This window comes from Lissotriton helveticus, chromosome 9 (genome assembly GCF_964261635.1).
Source record: "Lissotriton helveticus chromosome 9, aLisHel1.1, whole genome shotgun sequence".
In the NCBI taxonomy this organism is placed as follows: domain Eukaryota; kingdom Metazoa; phylum Chordata; class Amphibia; order Caudata; family Salamandridae; genus Lissotriton; species Lissotriton helveticus.
Window position 1 is genome coordinate 609197826 of NC_136070.1, and position 21103 is coordinate 609218928.

The 21103-nt window shown below is 41.9% G+C and overlaps 1 protein-coding gene across 3 annotated transcripts in view; it reads left to right on the forward strand.

Annotated features, from left to right (window-relative positions):
• The window catches only part of LOC144781670 (G-protein coupled receptor 4-like), a 390377-nt gene that overhangs the window by 183193 nt on the left and 186081 nt on the right, over positions 1-21103 (forward strand). For all 3 annotated transcript variants that reach the window (XM_078660644.1, XM_078660643.1, XM_078660645.1), the window contains exon 2: positions 2278-2371. The gene's annotated coding sequence lies outside the window, so the exon portion shown is untranslated. The remainder of the gene's footprint in view (positions 1-2277; positions 2372-21103) is intronic.

Below are 21103 nucleotides of genomic sequence, written 5' to 3' on the forward strand. Positions count from 1 at the left end.
AGAAATTGTTAATTTGAGGTTTTCGGGAGAGATAAGTAGTACAGAGGTGAATTATCTAGACCTTAATGTGTACATAGAAAATGGTAAAATGCACACAAAACTATTTCGTAAATCCACAGCAGGCAACTCAACACTTTATGCTACCAGTAGTCACCCCAAGCAATTGGTAAATAGTATTCCGTATGGAGAACTACTGAGAATTAAGAGGAATAACTCATGTGACCAAGAATTTCAGAAAGCGGCCAAAGAAAGTCTTACCAGATTTAAGGCAAGAGGTTATAAAGATGGTGTTAACCCAAGCTTTGAGGAAAGTGAACAGTGTAGAGAGGAGCGAGCTACTTAAAACGAAAAAACAGGGAGACAGAGAGTGGCACGTTTAGACTGATCACGACATTCTCAGATAATGCAGGAGATCTAAAAAGGATTCTGCGTAAAAACTGGAACATCTTAATGACCGATAACATCCTCAGACAAGAACTTCCATCTAATCCGCTGGTTACATTTAGGAAAGCTAGGGCGCTAAAAGATCATCTAGTACATAGCCACTATGAGAGCCATAGTATTCAACCTCCGTTAAAACAATTAAATGGCTTTTATCCGTGTGGCCGCTGTAAAGCATGCAAATACAGCAAACGCACCTTATCCTATAAGATTCCAGGTCTAGCAATACCTAGAAAAATACAGAAATGTTTGACCTGTACTATACCTTATGCAATATACTGTTTAACATGTCCCTGTGGGATGAGGTATATAGGGAGCACCACCCATCCAGTTAAGATCCGCATATTGGAGCATATGCGAGCAATCAATAATGCTGACGCATCCTACCCATCGCAAAACATTTTGACAAAGCACATGGACGCAACAGGGATCTGTTAGCATACATGTGCTTAGATAGCGTCCCCGTGAACATAAGAGGGGGCAATCGGCTGCAGAAATGGAGGCGGCTTGAGTCGCGATATATAATAGATTTGCAAAGTAAGATGCCGAATGGTCTATATGTCCATGAAGAACTGGCAGTACATTTAGGATAGCGATGCAAAATATATGATTCTGTGATCAATGTTCTCGTCTGATGTGTTCCTCTATTATGTATATAAACATGTATTATTCGGATGAATTAATATATGAATATTTAGTTGACCTGAACTAGCATTGAATATGAGTATGCATAGGTATGTGTCCAATTTACAACGTATGAACTACAAGCCCATCCAGGGCCTGATTGTGAGGAGATTAATAACTCCGACTTGGTACAGCCCATCTAGGGCGGGATAATGGAAATTGGGGATTGTATAAATTTGAACTTATTTTTTTGTCTTATGACATGTTTTAAAAACTTTAAAGTTTGCGATATTTATCGCGTCTCATTTATGTATTTGTACATTGTAAAACGCAGTTGTATTGAAAGGGTAACTGACAGTCCTCTTTCTATGTTCATACTAGTAAATCATGTGATGCATATATAAACACGAACAAACATGGTGCCAACTGTTAAGCAAATTGACAAAGGCTAAACGCCGAAACGCGTCTTTGATGTGCTAGAGGTTTTTTAATAAAACTCTTGTGAAAAACCATCACCATGAGTACTGCGTATCTGGAACAGGCGGAGTCCTGGAGTCCTGGAGGAAGTTTGGAGCCGAGTGTATGTGACGGGTACACCCCCGTCTAGCAGGCACCCGCTTGCGAGTGCGGCAGGCTGGTGTTGTTGGAGCTGCGGAGATATATATATATATATATATATATATATATATATATATATATATATATATATATATATATAATCTATATATAATTTATATATCTTTTTTTGTAGTGCCATATTGCTCGAATAAGCACACTATGTATAAAATGGAAGAGAGCTGGTTGGAATGGGAATTTTTTTTTTCAGCCTACAATTCCTGGCCCTTTGCTTTGTAATTACCCAAGGTCCTGTAGGTTAATTACCCTCAGCTGGCCACTCTGTCGTGCTGCTCTTTATTCTGTATTGAGGGCAAGTATGTGTAATTCATGCCATTTTCTAGGCCTGTCTGCCATTTGCCTCATAAGAGAGGGAACCGATTAGATCCCAGAGCTAAGGTTGTGATCCTGGAAAGTCTCCAGTTCTCAGGATGAGGTAACTGGGCGTGACTGCATTCCAGTGGTTTCTTATTTTCTGATTGTTGTGGTTGGTCCTACTGTTTGTTTACCAAAGTTTTAAAAAGGCGTGGGTTTGTCGCTCATCGCTGGCACAGATAAATATTTTGCACTTATGTTTCTCCTGATCATTGCTCTTAGGTACCCAGCAGAGTCGGCTTTTCTGGAAGAGACTGTTCCCCTTGGCATGTAACCAATCCCCATCAGTGTCCGCCTCGTAGTGGATCTGCCCAAGGTAAGTGGCCAAGTGAATGCGACGAAGAAGGAAAGGTCCTGCTTTGCTAAATATTAGTTCATGCTCAAATTCAACTCAAAAACACAGTTTATAACGTTGATGGTCCTTCTCAATCATTTTATTTAAAGTTCCTTTTATTTATAGCAGCAGTTCCTGCTCCAAAGCTACTTCAGAACCTTGCACCTGCATTTAACCTTTCCCCTGCATTTAATTTAAACATAGGAGGCAAGGGTAACAGGTGGATTCCGGTTCATTGGTGCACTTCAGTCGTACACCTGCTCTTGTGGGTTATTTGCTTGAGGTTTGTTGAAACTGAGGCGGCCTGCAGGATTTGTCTTTTTTCAAGGTTCTTAAGCTTCTTTGTTTGCAGGACTCTACTGCCAATATGTGCTCGCTTGTAGGTGCTATGAGTGGTTTTATCTAGGTGAATGTACTTTATGCATGTTTGGTTTTTCCACATGTCAAATGGATATACGCCTTTCTAGTGGGTTTTTTAGGTCTCGCCTAGCGACACAGCGCATGTGTTACACACCTTGGCGAGAACTATTGTTGATGACTTGGTTGCCGAAGGGGGACAGGACATGTGCACGCGTGCAGAGGACAGGAGTTGTGCATGCGTACGCACATCTCCGGTTCGCGCTCAAGGCATTTGAGCAGAACGCGCGCATGGTACGCTTTCACTCTCACGGCGACAACTTGTACAAGAGTTGTTCAAGCGCACTCACATCTCCTGCCCCGCGCTCTCACTCTCACGGCGACAGCTTGTTCTTAATTGTAAGTAGTTTGATTTATTTTATTGGGGGTCCTGAAGTTTCACATCCTCTCTCCTTGAACTGCGATCCCACGACAGTTATAAGATAGAAAAGATAGCTCAGCCGGTTAGTCACAGTTTTTTGGCTAGAAGAGTCAGTCTTCTCCATGGCCAGCACAAGCCTCGATCACTTATCCCTGCACAGCTCCTACTTTCACACGATATATGAGGCACTTGGAAACACAGTCTTTCACCACGCCCCCCGCTCTTCTGGAGATGCTAATGGCCTTATGGCCGCGTGCTCATGCAGTGCCAAACTTCAAGTTATTGAGGCGCTTTGAGGCTGTGAAGGGACATACCCCAGTAACATACTGGCTAAAGCCTCGTAGCCTGCTCCCCGCCTGGAAGCCAATCATCGTAACACACTAACATGGGGTCTGAGATGTTCCTGTGGGTGTTCCTTAAGTGGTCTTGCAGGACGAATGTGTAGAGGCGGGGGCAGACTTTAGTTTTACATTGTGGCTCCCTGAATAAACTGTGATATGAGACATGAGTGGCCCTGTTTACATTATGCAACCCGACGCCTGCCTAAGAACGTGCCGTCCTCGGTCTGCATTTCTCTTGTCCATGGTGCTGAAACAAGAACTGGCAAAGCCAATAATTGAGAAGGTTCTATGTGTGCCATTGGCCTTACTTATGCTTATATGTGTACTAAGCAGTGAACGCAGACAAAAGCATCTGAAAAAAAACGAGGGTACAGGAAAAAGTGTTTTCCTTCCTGTTGCATCCATTTTTCCCGACGCACTCTTTGTCAGTGCTTGCTCATTAATGCTTCCAGGCTGCTTGTTGACTGTAAGACATTTCATCGTACATTACAGTGGTTGTGGGATGACATCAGATAGAACAAGCATTTTCAATGCACTAGGACGCCCAATTTCGATATTTTAAGCTTTTGGCATTGTATATGAGCATGCCTTTTATTTATGTGTTTTTCAAAGCAATAAAAATATAAACAAGCATTTGCAATGCAATAGGTCTCGCATTTACGCGAGTTTGAGCTATTGACATTGCAAATAACAATGCCTTTTATTTTTGGGTTTAAAACATAAATAAAAGTCATTGTCATTTAAAATGCTAATAGCTTAAACTCGCGTAAATGTGAGACCTATTGCATTGCAAATGCTTGTTTTGTTTTTAGCCCCAAATGCTTTGCAGGTCAGGTAGATAATTTTAGGGTTCAACACATTTTGATTCATTTGAATTTTACAATTTGCAATGTCTCCCTGTTTCCACTTTCCACCACCCCAAGACAGTGGACCTTCTTATTCATGTCCGACCTTTCTCTGTTGGCAGCTTCCTGAGCCCGTAGCATAGTGTTATTTTCAATTCTCTTAGAGTTCTTGAGCATCTTATCGATGGGTAGTCTACAGCAAAGTAGACCAATAGTGGGCCCCACCCCTCACTAAAATGCCATTCCTTCTCTTGTATATCCAACATGATCTTTTCCATTACATAGAATATGTCCCATTTAGTAACCTTCAAGTTTGGCCAATCCCTCATAATGTGAGTTAGTGATCCCACATGTCCACACCTCCCCCGGTAGTGTTTTATCCTCTTGCTATTCATAGAATGTAAGCGTTGCTGGATCCAATGCCTATGGAATAGATGTTTTCTCACCACTTCCCTCCGCTCTCCGCTCTTCCGAGGAGATGTGGCATATAGTCTTCCATTGCTTCACTGTGAATGTCAGCTGCAGCTCTTTCTGCGAAATGATCTGAGAGTGCCTCTTGGGGTTAGCTAGTCCTGATTATATTTTACATATACTAGAGGTCAAATGTTTGTCATACAATACTTTTCTCTGCAGTTTCTCAAACTTGATAAAGTGGTGCATTGCTGCCTCCTAAATGTCCTGTTGTGTTAACCAATGTCTGATCCCATTTATCTATATCTGTCTCCCCAGGCCAAAGTCCGTCTTCCACTACTCGAACCACCTAATGGTCCAATTAAGGAGGCAGTTCACTATTATGATGCACTGAACCAGTTGGAAATGCTTGAATGCATCTCTTTTGGTACCCAGACTGAAGCCCAGGCTCCCCAGTAGCGGTGTGTTGGGAGAAGGTGACATGCTTGGGTTGATGCCAATGGGCCTCCTGCTAGGGAGTGATCCAAGAAACACCAATGGAGCTCTGTTTTTTCCCCCGCTCTGCAAAAGGCACTGATGTGAGGACCCAGTAATATGCATTGAGAGTCGGCGCAACCGACCACCTTCTGCCATTGGTCTAAGTGCATTTCTGGACACTTTTACCATCTTCTTTCCTCCCCAATTAAAACCCACATAAACTTTCTGCATCTGTCTCAATATCCTCTGCTCTAGCTGGATTGGGACTGACAGCAACAAGAACAAGACACTTGGTAGGATCTTCCTTTTGATTGATGCCATGCTGCAATAGGGAGTGAATTGCCCCAACTCTCTAATCCCTTCCATATTTATTAACATTTGGGTGGGTAGGGATTGTGGGGAGTTGGGGGGTGGGGAGAGAAGGGAAATGGGCCTTGTGTATCCCTGCGATAGTTGCTGCTAGACGAATTCCCAGATATTTGATAGTGTACGAGCTCCAGGCGGAGGGGGAGAATTGGTCCTCAACTAGGTCTCAAACCCCCCCCCCCCCCCCCCCCATGGAATTTTTAGGTCCATGGCCTCAGATGTCTTCGTGTTTAGCTTGTTCCCTAACACAGCACAGAATATATGTAGCCCATCCAGACAAGGGTGTTCATAGCTGCACTGCTTCAGCTACTGCCACTAAGATGTCATTCGGAGACATTCACCCGCATTCTGAATCCTCTGGGCTAGTATTTATGTGATTTTGAGAAAAAGGGGGTGACAAAGGACATCCCTGTCTTGTCCCTCTTTCAGTAGTTATTGTGGGGAATCCCTGCCGTTAACTCAGATCTTCGCTGTAAGTTTTGAGTATCCAATGAGCAGTATTGCAATGACCATGAACCCCAAGCCCATGGCCCTCAGCGTTTCTTCCAAATAGATCCACTCAACCCTTTCAAATGCTTTTTCAGCATCTGAGATTGGTCTGTAAGAGCTGGATTTCTCTGGATCCTTGCACTTTAAAAGTATTGAAACCCTAGCTTGGTCCACTGTGGGTGTCGCCACTCCCAATGCTCCCATCTAATTGTTTTCTTTCATTACAATCCCAACCAAGCTGGTTCATATGCATTTGTAGAAAGATTGGGTGAAACGATAAGGCCCTGGGGCTTTGAAGAGCTGAAGGCATTGTGCAGCCATATTAGCCTTTTCAGCTATGATGGGACCGTCCATCTTCCCCACCTGCTCTGGTTGTCATCTTTCTAGCTTTTCCCCCATAAATACCGTGGGATCACTTGCCATCCACCAGTTTTGATTTGTAGAAGTGGTGAAATGCTTATCGCTGATGATGTTTCCCCTAATGGCAGTTCGTCCTTTCCCCTGATGGGCAGCATTGTGCAGGCCTCTTTCTCGGTCTCGTGGCCAAGAATCTACCTGCATTAGCTCATCCTGTCAAGACACTATATACCATTAAAACAAATCAACGCACAGAGGATACTTTTTAATCTGAAACCACACAATCCCTCCAGATGAGCAATGGAAGAGCATTGGCTGCTACCAGTAGAGTCCCATATTATTTTGAAAGCCATCTATGTCTCCCACAGAGTCCGTAATGGCAAAGACTTTATTCTTCAAGTCCAGGCTAACCAAGCGCACTCCTTCAAGACAAGCGGGGTCACCAACGCTACCATCGTACAGGTCACAGGACTCCACCAGCAGACACAGGGTGATTGGAGATCCTCCTACTTGACTTCAGTTTAACCAGACTCCCTCCTGAATCCCTCTGAGATAAACATCACTGTCTCAGATTCTAAAAAAGCCCCCAAGGCCTGTATGAAATAATTGCCTGTCTGTTCAGTTCAATCGAACCGCTAGCCCTGTTTGGCATGCCTCCCTTACAGGCTCACTTTACAGATGACCAACACGAGTTAACATATTTGAATTATTTCAGTGTTAGAACATCACATCAATATACCTCAGACAGGGCAAAATTGAAAGGCCATCAAAGAAGTGTTGCTTAGAATAACTTAACTATTTACAGTCTCTAAAATGAAAACAGACCAACATATTCAACGTGTATAATAATGTGATTATAAAATCTTATGTATCAGGTGATGACCTTAATTGACAATTGTTGTAATCCATGTAAAAACCTAATAAAAGAAATTTAAAAAATAACAGGTGCTGGCCTTAAACAGAATCTTAAAGTATAGTCAGCCCTCTATTACCTTTATCATCCTTGCTCACATTAATTAATGGTGCTAAAATGAGAACACTTTAATAATTTAAGTCTCTTTAAAATAGAAAGCAAATAACTATACAACAAAATAGATTTATAGAACTAATATATAATCTTTTTGCTCAGTACACATCATCTACCATCCACCTAGAGACAACCTCACCTTCACCGAACACCTCATGGACATCATCTCCTCGAACACAGGGAGGGAGAATACCCAAATATTCCTGGGCGACTTCAATCTCCATTGGGATGACCAAAATGACGTTGTGGTTAATAGTCTTAAACAGTTCCTCGACGACGTTACCCTGTCCCAAATCTGTAACTGTCCCACACACAAAAAAGGGTCAATCCTGGATTTAATAATCTCTAAAACTGACGCCATTCAGTTGTTTTCTATCCAACCCTGTGACTGGTCAGACCATTTTATTATTAACTTCTCTTTCAATGTAACTCTGCAATTGAACTCAGTTCAATCCAAAAAACCAAAGATTTGGAAAAGAGACCTTAAACAACTTAACCCAATCACTCTACCTGCTGCCTACTCTAACCGTCTTCTACCCCCCGTAGGCTCCCTTGACGTACATGATCTCACCAATCACTACTTCAACTCTATGACCTCTTTAATTAATGAGGTAGCCCCCTTACAATTAAAGAGAGTCTCCACTAAAGATTCTAAGCCCTGGTACTACGGTCTTCTTAACGAGGACAGACGATCTCTCAGATCTCATGAACGCATTTGGAGAAAAGTCCCATCTTCGTTGCACCTCAAGTCTCTTAGGAGAAAAAGAAACACATACTATAGAAAGATCAAGCGCACTAAAGCAGAATTCTTTAGCCACCAACTTGACCAGGCACGAAATCGGCCCAAAAAACTCTTTGAACTCATCAAAACCCAAACTAAGGCTGCTCCCCAACAACCTCAAAACTCAGTTAGCTTGCAACCCAACTGTGAAGAATTCTCTGACTTCTTCAGACAGAAAACTGATAACATTAAGAAGGATCTTTTAAATGACCTAGTACTTTACACCAGACCGCAGTTGAACATCGCACTTACACCCCCTTCAGCATCACTCCAAATTACCTCAAACCATCACTTGAAAAACAACGCAGCATGGACATCCTTTGATACCTATTCGGAAGAAGCCTTAGACAAGATCCTTTCCACTCTTAAGCCGTCCAATCACTCCTCAGACCCTCTCCCTGCAAACTCTGTCAAAGACTTGACCCCTTAGTTTTTGAGCCTTTGGACCAAAATTATTAACAGTTCTCTACAACAAGGCTGTATCCCAGACTCCCTCAAAATTGGACAGGTCTCTCCTATACTAAAGAAACCCTCAGCTGACCCGTCTGACCTTAACAATTATCGACCCATCACCAATATCCCTACCCTGGCCAAACTACTGGAAAAATGCGTTCATCGCCAACTCATTAAGCATATCGACCACTACGACCTGCTTAACAAACACCAATCAGGCTTCAGGGCAGGTCATAGCACCGAAACTGCCATGACACACATCATTGATGATGCGCTTCAGATCCTAGATCAGAACGGAGCTTGCCTTCTCATCCTGCTTGACCTATCCTCAGCCTTTGATACGGTTAAACATGAAAACCTGATCGATATCCTTAAACAAAGAATGGGGCTATCTGGATCTGTACTAAACTGGTTCACCTCCTTCCTCCATAACAGAACGCAAAAATTCAAGAGGTCAACAACACTCTCTCTAATCCAATTCCAGTCGCTTTAGGACTTCCTCAAGGTTCCTCCCTATCTCCGACATTGTTAAATCTCTTCCTGGAACCCCTCACAGAATTGCTTCATGCATCTAACGTCCAATTTCACATGTATGCAGACGACACACAACTCTATCTCAAGATCCACTCTTTAGAAGACATTACTATGCTCAACACAACGCTCAGGAACACTCGGATTTGGTTGGCAGAAAACCATCTCAAATTGAACGCTCAAAAAAACTGAATTCCTCCTTATGGCACCACCCGCCAAAGTCCCCATGATGCAAGACCTGATCAAATGTATTACTGCATTTAACGTCAAACCTAACATTGTAGACTCCGCTAAATCCCTAGGAATAACCCTTGACAGCAACCGTACCATGCAAAAACACATCAGTAACGCAATAAAAGGAGCAAACTTCCAGATCAACACGTTGAGGAAGCTGAAACCATTTTTGCCAGCTAACGATTTTAAGCTGGCAGTTCAAGCGCTTGTTATCCCGAGGGTGGAGTACGGAAGTGTTTCCCTATGTGGCTTCCCTAAAGCATCAACAGCACCCCTAAGAGCCACTATAAACACAGCAGCAAGACTCATCACTGGCTCAAAGAAAAGCTCTCCTATTTCCCCAGACTTAAAAGCCTTGAACTGGCTTCCGTTTGAAGACAGAATTCACCTTAAGATTGCATGCATGACTCATAAGGCCCTTCACCACAAAACACCCAGCTACCTCGCACAGAAGTTGACTATCTCGAGTGGATCAAGAGCCTCAAGAAACGCTGAAAACCTGCTTCTGAAACCTCAAAGGTTCAACAGGAAGAAAACATATAAACGAACCTTCTCTAGGATGGCATGCATGACTCCTAAGGCCCTTCACCACAAAACACCCAGCTACCTCGCACAGAAGTTGACTATCTCGAGTGGATCAAGAGCCTCAAGAAACGCTGAAAACCTGCTTCTGAAACCTCAAAGGTTCAACAGGAAGAAAACATATAAACTAACCTTCTCTAGGATGGCATGCATGACTCATAAGGCCCTTCACCACAAAACACCCAGCTACCTCGCACAGAAGTTGACTATCTCGAGTGGATCAAGAGCCTCAAGAAACGCTGAAAACCTGCTTCCGAAACCTCAAAGGTTCAACAGGAAGAAAACATATAAACGAACCTTCTCTAGGATGGCATGCATGACTCATAAGGCCCTTCACCACAAAACACCCAGCTACCTCGCACAGAAGTTGACTTTCTCGGGTGGATCAAGAGCCTCAAGAAACGCTGAAAACCTGCTTCTGAAGCCTCAAAGATTCAACCGGAAGAAAACATATAAACAAACCTTCTCTAGGATGGCGCCCAGGATTTGGAACTCACTGCCCCCAGAAACCAGACTTAATGCCTCTACGGTTTCATTCAAAAAGCAAGTGAAAGAGTTCCTCATGGCAAAACTCACCTTCCCATAGTCCAAGGTATCTCTCTGTCTAAGTACCCCCTTTCCTTGACTCCCTCTTGGACAAAGGGCCTCCTGACTCTTTTAGGTACGCACACTGAACACTGCCTAATTCCACGTTCTCATGTTGTACCCTTATGCTTCACTTTTGTACTATGTAACTTGTATTCTTGATGTGCCTACATTTACTTGTTTGTATACCTAGCTTAACGGAGTGTAAAGTGCTCTGATATCCGCAAGGATCTTGTTCGCGCTATATAAGACCTTCAAAATAAATAAATAAATAAAAATAAATAATAGAGCAAACAAATTTCCATTCTGGATATTTTTAAAGATGCGTCTTTGGTATATTCTCTGAGCTGTATCTTTGTCAGGGTGTACTGCTGGAATATTGTGTTTTAAATATCGTCCCACATACATACCGTTTCTAGAATATCACCTATTAAAATATTGTGAAATAAGTATTTATATGCAAGTATACATTGACTATTTTTCAACTTTGCATCTACAAACCTTGAAGATATATAATTAGTCTAGGTATGTTGAGGCGGAGTTCAAAATTGTAAATGTTCAAGGTGTTAGATGGGGAGTTAGAAATCCTAATTCTAGAATTGCCTATAGATAGATACCTACTACAGTCGGTATGTTTGTTGAAATTTTGACCCATAACTGCCTTGCACGGCAAATTAAAGGAAAGCACTTAAAAGTTCTCTACAATAACATAAGCCTCATAACTGACAAATATTTTTATGAAACACATAAATGTGAACACGTTTTTCGGTTAAAACTGAATTTCTATCATTTGGAGAATCCATGACTGAGTAACGGGTGACAGGGTTCAAATACTTCATATCGGACGTCACAGATAGAATCTTATTCCCCAGTCATGGCCAGTGCTTTTATAAAGTGAGGTAAAGCTTAGAGGGCCACCTAGTGCTGGTGCCACTCTATTTGAATGGCTTTTTTTCAGTGTGGGGGAGTGCTAAAACTGTCAAAATGCTACTTTGTCTCAATTGCTGAAAATATGTGCATCTTTCCTGACTCCGACAAAACATCAACACAACTTGGGGATCCATACAGAATTGCAGGATACCGTGCACCTTCCTGCGAAGGTGTGGGCCATGCTTTCAATCTTAAGAAGGATGTCTCCGTCAATGGTACATCTCAACTTCAGTCTCAAAAGGGCCTGCAGGCTGGCAATTCTTAAATGAAAAAGCGCCTTAATACACTTTATGTCACTAACGTACTAAGTGGGCACCAACTCTACATCTAGCTTGCAATAACTTATGGAATCATGAGTACCTCTTTACCCATATGGGTTTTTAGGCTTGAAGCACAGAAAAACCCATGCAAGCCAAGACTGGCCACAGTGGACAAAGGGAGAAACTGTAGTAGGCTGTAGGGTAGTGGGTAGTGTACACGATCGGATGTGTTTGGGGTTTTCTGAATCCCACCAGAGCAAACTGCACTTGGGAACCAGAACACAGTGTCCTTGTAGCTATGGACTTGCTTTGCTGCCGAGGCGAAACATTGCTTCTGAGAACTGTGCCTGACAATAAACGTTTGTGATCTATAATGAGTATTCTAGTGCTATGCCTTTTGTGCTGTAAAATAAGTTGTTTGATCACACATTAATAGAATAATTCTCCTGTCTTGGGAGGGTCAGCTTCACTTTCTATGCTTGCCCCTTTGCCCCATATTGGTTAGTATTCGTATATTTTCCAAGGACCCTTTTAGCTCTGAGAATCTAAAGAGGGGTCCTCAAACTACTCTAATGGTGGTAGTCCAGAATCCTGTCTATCACATCAGGGCACATATTCAACTTTTACCGGCTCTTCATCTCCGGTAAAGCACAATCATCTTTGCACCTCTGTTTTTTGTAGCTATTTTACCTCATTATACTTGTCCACCCTTTTCATTAACCTCCACTGTTACATGGGCTCTGATTTTCTACATTTGTATCCATGCGCAAAAAGCACACTGGACTGGCTCATTTTTTAAATTGTATGGAAGGGGGAAATACAAACCTTCTTCAAGGAATTCACCTTGAATAGTTTTCGTGTGTATCTGCTTCCTGACCACAAGGTTCTGAATGAAGAGTTAAAAGAAACAGAAGATTTACAGATCTTTGAATGTTGCCTGCCACATCACGGCGATCAATGATTTTAGCTTTCTGTTTGTCAAAGAACTATTGTAGACTATCTCAGAAACTGACAGTGGGTTTACAGCCCGCCCATTGCATACCATTGGTTGGCATTATTGTCATTCACGTTTGTTTGCTTCCTATTCCATTGTGTGCCTTTCTCTTCTTGGTTTTCCTCTCCTGGAGGATAGCTTCTTACTATCCTTTTTGATAGGACAACTTGTATCCTCCCACTTTTCATATTTATGGAATCAGTTTTCCTCTTTAAGCACTCCATGAAAGTGTATGAGTTTTCTTGCGCTCTCATGTGCTACTCCCTGTCTCAAATACCCACCCTATGCACCCCGCTTTGCCCCATCTTTTCACCACATGCCCTTTTAGCCTCTCACTCAAGTGCGGCTTCTCCCTTTGAGCACTTGTTGGCAGTTACCTCTTCAGTGTTGCTCTCTCCAACCAAACCATTTTTAGGTCGAGCCTGGGCAGCACTGCGAACTATGCTGTATTGAGGTACGGACTTGAAGCTCCGCCCATTTCCCGCTCATCATTCAAATTGGCTCCTGTTACTGTCCTTTTGAAATTGTTGCTTTTGATTAATGAATAGGCTTGTTAGTCCCTCCTTAGTACCGCCTTGTCTGCATTTGTAACCTCCCACGAGGACTGGACTTTTTACTTTTAATGTTACACGGTCTGTTGTATCTACAGTATGTGAGCACTATTTTCTTTAATGATTTTCCCCTATTCCACCCATGGCAAGCTTTCCTGCAAGTGTGCCCTTATTGCCTCCGTGCGCCGCGCAACGGTTTCAGCACGGCGCCTGCTTTTACATTTCTATGATAAATAGTGCCGACTTGCACCGTTTCATATAAGTAATTTTTTTTTTTTATTTGGCAGCGTGGCACGCTTTTACTATAGCATCCGCATGACTTTATTTTCTTTGAAACTTGTCCCTGTTTATATGCATTGATTTTTATTTTGCAAACTTGTGTGCAGCATGCCTTAATTTTCTTCTGAACTTGCCCCTTCTTGTACGTGTTGTTTATTTATTGTGCAATCACAGCACGCTTTTACGATAGCGTATTTTTTTTTTCAATAACCACCCCCTTCCCTCTACAATTGCCTTCTTCCGTTTCTGAAGGCATCTCAGTAGCAACCAACAGCTGCGAGCACTCGCGTTCCAAGTCAGATCTCACTTCTATAGGCAAGCGCCTTTCACTATGTAACACATGGCAGCCGACTTGCGTTATCGAAACTTTGACTTATTGGCATTGTAAATGACAATGGCTTTTAGTAATGTGCACTTTGTCGTTGCTTGCAGGTTTTCAAAACACATAAATAAACGCCATTGTCATTTGCAATGCTAATAGCTCAAAATCTCGCAAATGCGAGGCCTATTGCATTGCAAATGATTGTTATATGCTCCCTCACACAGTCCCATTTGCTTTCTGTCATCCACTGCCGAAACGGACTCTTTAGCACACTTCATCACTGTAGAAAAAAATCATTTTTTTAAATTTTTGGGATGGCCCTGCGTCTGCTATTGGTTGCCAGGCTATTCTATTGTGACAAAAGTGCTTTTGCACTAGTAAAATATTTTTGTAAGTAATCCTCAAAGTGGCTTCTACCATCTTGGATCAGGCACCTATGTCATCATTCAGGTGTATGAATGCATGGGGATGAATACACAGGGAAACATCATTGAGCATACAAGCACCTTTAGAATGATGCTGCCGCCAGCAGCATCTGACACGCATGTGCTCATGCATGCGCTTGTGTCATCGCACCACTCTTCTTTTTTCTTATCTTTTTTCCTGATGCTGTACAGCATTGGCAAAAAACATTGGTGACCTATTGTCTTTGGGAATGTTTTTTAAAAATTTTTTTTTAACTGACAGCACTTTGCTAGAGTGCCCATTTTTTGAAAAACAAACATCATGGCATTCCACAAACATAGAAGTAGGACTCCAATAGTGTTTCAACAGTGGGGCACGGAATGACGGCGCTCAACAACATAGGCAACATGCACAATGGGACAGTAAGAGTAATTAAATGCAACATTTTCACACAGGGTCATCTGTGTTAATTGCAGTTTCGCTTTCTCCATAAGAAGTATAGGGGTACACGTTTGAGCATACTGAGTGACGATGGCTTAACATTAAGGTCTGACAGAAGAGTATCTCATGGCCCGGGGCGAGCTGATGAACCTGGAAATACAGCCACTAGTCATACCCTGCATTTATTGCTGGTTTAGCTCAGGGCCGTCTTAACAGCATTATAGGCCCCCGGGCAAAGCAGTACACTCGGCCCTGCCTACACAACCACTCACAGGAATAAAAATGTTTAACGGAAAATTAGTGTTAAATTCTACATGGGGCCCCTATGCTCGTGGGTGCCGGGGCAACTGCCCTGCGTGCCCATGCATTAAGACGATGTTGGTTAAGCTGCAGCTTGGAGAACACCATTGCCCCACCGACAAAATGTTTGCACATCAAATACTCTTGGGCTACAAATGGGACTAGATTGCATCGCATGATTCAATTGCTCGAGGGTGGGTCGACCTCTGGACAGGAAGTATACAGGAAGTATACATATGTTAACTGCCCTGGCTAGCCACAACCGCTTGTAGCCTTAATTGCATCTGAAATTGGTAAGAACATTGCGTCTTTGTACTGGCCCACCATATTTTCCTCCAGTATGTAATAACTCTTTGCAATTGCCTTCTTGCACAAAAAAAAGAGATGAATGTGTCTCTTATCAGTTTCCCTACTGAAACTTTGTATACATTTTATGTGATTGTGATGTGTGTGTATCTTTTATGATCTCATTGGTCGAAATAAAGATTTCAAATTGAGAATTGAATTGAGTTTCCCTACTTATTTATATTTTACTTATGTTCCCCCTTCCCCAATTCTTCTCTTTAGAAGACAGACAATTACAGTACCCTCACAAGCACCTTAAGAAGGGACTATTAGAAATTCAACTAGAAAATAAATAGTTTCAATGATGACGTGACCTCTAGCCATAGACCACTACCTAGTATGGAAATTTGACTTGTGTAACTGCCACGATTTGAATATGTAAACAAGTCCCAGGTTAATTAAAAATGTATGAATATTGCTATGTATCGATCATGTAGATGATACCCATGTCTATGGGGATTGTAATACCTTATGTTGTTTTGTATTTTTTTTGTACTTTCCTTTTCAAAATGTCTGAATAAAAATTCTTCGAAATAAAAAAATATGTATTGGATAGACTAGTGTTTTGGGAAAAAAAGCAGATTCTGCTAATTTAATTGGAACTAAACGAGGAGGCTATGGGCAAGGTGGAAGACTCCTCTCCTATTTTTAAGTCTGCCCCCGAGACAGTTTTAGCTGTTTTGACAGCCTTGTGTTTTCCAAAAAGAAATGTATAATATAAACAATATAAATGAATGCTTGTAGAGGCTTATGGCTAGCCCTCTTCGTCCATTGGTCTGTCCATCTGTCATTCACATTTTATGTGTGAACAACAGAGCATAGAATATGGGGCAAGATTTCCACTGACTTCATCCAAGACTCTCTTGCACGGTGAATGACAGCAATTTGCCTGATTACATTTGCACATTGCTCAGCCACTTGTGAAGGAGTGCAATTCTTTGCCAGGACTAGTGTGCTTGGGCTGATGAGACACTCCTTTATTTATGCATATTTTACATTTTTCTCATATTTTGTTTGCATATGTTTTCAAAAAGAAATAGAGGCAAGCGTACAAAAGCTAGACCTATTGGCTTTGCCAGTGCTTATTTTTAATCTTGATACAACCGATCCCTCCCTATGTAACTTGAGGATCGTTCGCTGCCTCACTTTTAAACAAAAGCTGTCCAGGACTACAAATACCAGGAAAATAATAACCTCGCCTGGCATTGGGAAATGGGAAATGACAAGACCTTGATACTTAGAACTGCCTGCTCAAAATTCAGGACTGGGCGAAGACAGTGGTGCTGGAACTATTTGCAGCACGGGTGTGCGGCCGTCAATGTTAAACCACTAAAGTCATAGGGGTTGTAAAAAATCAAAGCATCACACGAAGAACAAGTGTAGCAAATGCGCCACGTCCATTCAGCGGGAAAGTGGCACCGGCGGTGTATGTAGCTGGTGGTGCAATTTGGAGTACTCTGTGTCACAAATGTATTACTAAAACATGGTCTGGCACCGCACTGTCATTTCTAGACCACACATTTTCCTTTGAAATTCTCATTGTTTGCACAGACCTACAGTTTTACTGATACAATCGTATAGCGCCCACAATGTGTGGAAATATTTGTCATTTGCGCATCATCAAGTGAAGTGGCTGTGAGAAGTTGGCCTGGTATATGATGTTCACTATTCTAGTGGGCACCTTGCACCAGTCCAAACAACCCTTATGGTGATGGTTGTAAAGTCAACCTTATAGACCAGCTATCCTAGTGGTAGCATGGACAAAAGCAGTCTTAGGCTAAACTCAAGAGGGCATGTGAAGCCAACTTCTCACATTGGTGTGCAGCGGTTGGGATTTGAGCTTTGCTGTTGTTTTACCAATTGTAATCTTTGAGATATCATTTGAAAGATCACATAAGCGCTTCATCTGTGCTTTCCAAACTGTGAATATATTGTGCCATATTTCTATAGCTTATCTAGAAATATTTAAATGTTGTTGAGTGTTTAAAAAGAAAAAATTACAGCCTTTCCTTCCACACCAGGAAGATTGTCACACGGTTTCACCACCAAATCCTACCACTTTGCAGTCAGACAAAGAAAAGTAAACACCAATAGCCAGGTTAAGAGAATAAGCAGTAGTTTGTCAAAATACATAGCCTGACACGTGACCCAGTGGCGGCTTCCATCGAATAGATGTGTGGGGCAGGGGAATAGAAAAATAAATTATAAAAGTTGCTTGCTTTCATGCCGGCTGCCGCCTCGCCTCCATCCTCTTCTGTTCCTGCTTGAAACAGAAAGCACACACAGCCCCCTGTAAGCCAATCACAATGCTGCTGTCACCATGACACCGTGGGCGGGACAGCAGTGTAGAGTGGGAGAGTGAAGGGGGCACCAATGAATAGCAGACACAGAAAGGGTACAGCAGCATGTGGTGAATAGCCCAAGAGGATGAGTGCAACACAGAGGGATCAGGGGGAAGCGCACGGGCAAAGGAGAGCAACACAGAGTGCAATGGAAGGGAAGAAGAAAAGTACCAGAGGGAGACAGCTGGAAAAAAACTGCACTTTCATGGAGTGCTTAACCAAAAAGAAAAATTCAGTAAGCAGTAGCAGGACACGGGTGAAGAGCGGGAAGCCACACCAGCGTCCCACTGCCACACCGACAAAGTCGACAGTTGGCTGCCCTCCAGATTACTAGTTTACTTGTGGTCTGTCGGGCAGTGCTTTGGCAGTCCTATATGAGCCTTAGCAAGCCAGTGCAGTAAAATCGCCAAAACCTGTTGATGCACGGCATGGATTGCACAAAGTCGTACAGCCCATGCTGTGCAGGAACTGGTGGTGCATACAGACCGGGGGGGGCGCACAACATGTGCACCCCTGCATGCATCCCAGTCTCTGAGGCAACAGGGGGCCTACATGGCCCCCTGAAGTTTCCTCACCACCATCATGTTCATGGCGTGATCATCGCCATGAGACCGCTGCCGATGAGGAAACTCGTTATATGCGTGCCAGTGCCACAGCGATACAGCCTAGGAAAAACGACACAGGGTCGTGACTCTGAACCAGTAGTCGAGTAGAAGACGTTCGGATGATAGACAACTCTATTTAAGTGCTGTTGCTGCCATTTTGCGTATTAGCAGGTATTTTACTTTGAATCGTAATTATGTTTTTCAGGAGGCCGCGTGTTTCTCATCACTGGCGTCCTTAAAGCCTGTATTTTCTCGTCTGTAGCAAGCGTTCCGCACGTCTTCTACTCGAGGATTGCTTTTTTCACAATAATAAGATTGTTGGTCCTGAGGAGAACTCTGTATTTGAGAGTTCCAAACGCGTCGACCTGTTTTTGGTTCCTTCTGTCATTTTTGAATTTTACTATGAATAGTGTTCATTAAGTTGGATTCAATCCTTTAAAACTACGTTCATTACGCTGATTTCATTTCTAGGATGTGAAACGATTTATATGTATAAAGAACCTGTTTTTGACATTAGGTCCTAAGTATTTTTTTGTGGTATGATAGTAGATGGATGAAAGTTTTGGCCAGTGTGGATGTGTTGTAAATTTGTATATTGTATTGTATATTAAGATTCAGATGTAATGTTATATTGTATATTTGTACATGCACACAAAAGTTGTTGGTTTGTTTATGAAAATAATTATGGTTTACTAATGCAAAAAATGAATGAATAAACTAGTGACGCAAATCAAAAAACGGACCTTTTATGTTCATTTCATATAGGTCGCAATAAAATAGTTAAGCGATACAGCCAGCATATTGAGGCATCAGACTGCCACACCACCACCGGGGATCGCGGACCCCCAACAGTTGCGGCGGTCCGACCGCCGTACCAGTAATACGGCAGTCCAACCGTTGGAGCAACAGTCCTGCCACTGCACCTCAAGTGTGGGTTTGGCGCCAAACTCATAATTAGACCCTCAATATGGAGTTCAATATGGCATCTTGCCTTCTGAAAGGTAGATGTGAACTGGTTATCATTTCGTGTAGTATGAAACGCATGCAACCATATCTGCAATTGAATCTGGAGCATAGAGTCAACTGATTTTCCTAATAAGATTAAAAATACTGCCACTAAGGAATGTCACAGGGGCATGAGAAAACTTCGCATAAAAGAAAGAACATGTAATTTATGCAGTCAGGGGGATAACAGATTTTTTCATCTCAGAATCCCTGATTCTTGGCTGCTCTGCTTTTGTTGATCTATCTGTACTGCTATAGCGCTTACGCTCCAGCAGGTTTTAGTGCACTCTATGAATTCTTTTCTATTATATATACATCTATTTATTTATTTTTGTGGATTTATATTTTTTGGATATGTGTTGAGCAAGCTGTAGTGACTTCACAACAAAGCAGCAGTTTCAAAACAGAATTGACGAGACTGGCACTATGCCTGTGAATTTTGGTTGTAACTAAATAGGTCTTTTTGTGACTTTGGAATTTCAGCCAGTGGGGAACCTAAAAATACTTTTTTACACAAAATATCAAAAACGAATTGGTTAAAGGTTATTGTAATAGCTTTAACATTTCCTATTGTGTGAAAAGCCAGGACTGGCTGAAGTGTCATGCATGGCATCACGTTCTGTTTTGGGTTTAGACATGTGTTGATTACTGCACTAATCTGGACTTCCAGGGACATATTTATGTCAATAATTAGTCCTAGGTTTTTATTTTTCTGGTCTTTAGGAAGACTGCCCAGTCTTGTGGAAGAAGTCTCATTAGTCCAAAAAAGATTGTAATTGTATTTATATACCTCTTACAACCCCTGAGGTAACCCAAGGTTGATTAGTGGTCGACTAGTAGAAGGAATCATAAATTATTATTGGGAGTTGTATACATGTCTGCGTGTTAGTTGGATGAATAGGATAAAGGTGGGAAGACTTTCTTTGAAAGGGTTATTTAGGAGTCTATAGTAAAGTGAGAGGTTTGTGGTGAGTCTAAGAGTGGCGGTCGTGGGATAGTTTGAATAAAATATAGGATGAGTCATAGAGCAGTGGTTTGGGGAAGTGTCATTTTTTTTCTCCACAGTGAGAGGAAAATATATAAATATATAGATACATACCCACACAGAAAGGTATACATACATAGAGATTTTAACATATTCTGCATCTGCAAACTAATCAATAGGTATAAAATTGTACTATATAAAGACCCATGTGGATATGCATGGATAAATATTTACAAACTCGGAGATTCTGTTTCTTTTGCTGCAAACAAAATGATTAATTATTATTTTCTTTTTACTTTTCTGTCCTTCAATATTTTAATAGTGAAGCACTTGGATACATTTGTTGTAATCATAATATCTACACATTGTGACAGATGTTGTATTATTAAAAAATAAACCCATACGCATACACCCATCACTTTATATAATAATATATCGATCTACTTGTACATGGATGTAAAAAAAAAATATATATATATATACAAAAAAGCAGAGAATTCTGGGTAGTTCTCAAGTTTAGGTGGAAAGCAGCTCCAGTATAGAGCACTTGAAACACCAGCGATACTCTAAATTTGCTCACCTCAAATGTCTGCTTTTCTATCAAAGTCTTTAAGCGTAGATTTAGCACAGTGCCATCCACACCGAGAATGAAAGCGACAGTCTTTTGCCATTTGTACAGCAAAGTCTTCAAAG